Source organism: Miniopterus natalensis, chromosome 7 (assembly GCF_054644295.1).
Source record: "Miniopterus natalensis isolate mMinNat1 chromosome 7, mMinNat1.hap1, whole genome shotgun sequence".
Lineage (NCBI taxonomy): Eukaryota > Metazoa > Chordata > Mammalia > Chiroptera > Miniopteridae > Miniopterus > Miniopterus natalensis.
The window spans coordinates 62065787-62066004 of NC_142087.1; positions in this window are offsets into that span (position 1 = coordinate 62065787).

The following is a 218-nucleotide window of genomic DNA, read 5'->3' on the forward strand; positions in this document are numbered from 1 at the left end:
GGCGCTCCGTGGCATGCGCCAGTCTCCCGGAGGCCGGGGCGCGCGCGGGGGCCCGGAGGCGCCCGCCGGGGCTCGGGGGCCTGCGCTCCGGCTGCCCCACCCCGCGCGGCCCGCGCCGTGCGCCGCTCTCGGGCCCCGGCGCACCCCGGAGGAACGCGACCGCCGCTTCCCTGGGGTCGGCGAAACCGGCCCGGGTCGGCGCCTCCCCAAAAAGAGGC